Here is a 1,347-nt window from a genome sequence, read left to right as displayed (position 1 = left end):
AAAAAAAAAAAAAAAAAGAAAAATGGATAGAACAACTAGATAGAAGATCATCAAGGAAACAGAAAGATTCATCAAAACCATCATCCAGCTAGACCAGCAATGGCAGAACACGTGTTCCTTCCAAATGCACATGGAACATTTTCTTGAATACAGCAAATATCAGCTCACAAGTATCAATAAATTTAAGAAGATCGAAATCATGCAGAACATCCGACCACCTTGGCGTGGAAATAGGATTTAATAACAGGAGATTTAGAAAATTCGCAAATATGAATTTGTGATTTATATTGATTAAAAATATGTTTCTAAATTACGGAGTTAAAGAAAAAAATTAAAAGGGAAATTAGAAAGTACTTTAAAATGAATAAAAATTCAAGTATAAAGTACCAAAACTATGGGATGGATCACCAGCAGTGCTCAGAGGGAAATTCATAGCTATAAATGTCTGTATCAGAACAGAGGCTCTCGGCTGGGCACAGTGGCTCGTGCTTATAATCCCAGCACTTTGAGAGGCTGAGTTGGGGGCTGCAGTGAGCTGAGATTGCGCCACTGCATGGCAGCCTCGGCAACAGAGCAAGACGACTCTTATCTCAAAAAAAAAGGAAAGACAGTACTACCGGCTTTACAGAAACAGAAAGGAGTATAAATATGAGCAATTGGATGACCACATATTGAATAAGCTAAATGAAATGGAAGATTTTCTAGAAACACAAAAACAACTAAAACTGACTCAAGAAGAAATACAAAACTACCAGGTACAGGGGCTCATGCTTGTAACCCCGGAAGTTTGGGAGGCCGAGGCAGGCAGATTGCTTGAGCTCAGGAGTTCCAGACCAGCCTGGGCAACATAGTGAGACCCTGTCTCTACAAAAAAATACACAAAATAGCTGATTATGGTGGCCACACCTGTAGTCTCAGCTTCACAGGAGGCTGAGGCAGGAGGATTGCCTGAGGATGCCTGGGAGGTGGCGGTTGCAGTGAGCTGAGATCACACTACTGCATTCCAGCCTGGGCCACAGAGCAAGACCCTATTTGAGAAAAAAAAAAAAGAGAGAGAAATACAAAACCTACATAGACCTACAACAAGTAAAGTTAGTAATTAAAGAATCCAGCCAAGAGAAGCCCAGGAATACATCGTTTTGTGGATTTATTCTACCAAATGTTTGTTTTTTTGAGACAGGGTCTTGCTGTCTTGCCCAAGCTAGAGTGCAGCAGTGTGATCATAGCTCACTGCAGCCTCCAACTCCTGGGCTCAGCCTATCCTCCCACCTCAGCCTCCTGAGTAGCTAGGACTACCGCTGCTCGTCACCATACCTGGCTACATTTTTTTTTTTTTTTTTGAGACGG

Source organism: Cebus imitator, unplaced genomic scaffold (assembly GCF_001604975.1).
Source record: "Cebus imitator isolate Cc_AM_T3 unplaced genomic scaffold, Cebus_imitator-1.0 Scaffold280, whole genome shotgun sequence".
Lineage (NCBI taxonomy): Eukaryota > Metazoa > Chordata > Mammalia > Primates > Cebidae > Cebus > Cebus imitator.
Note: the sequence above shows the minus strand (reverse complement) of the source record.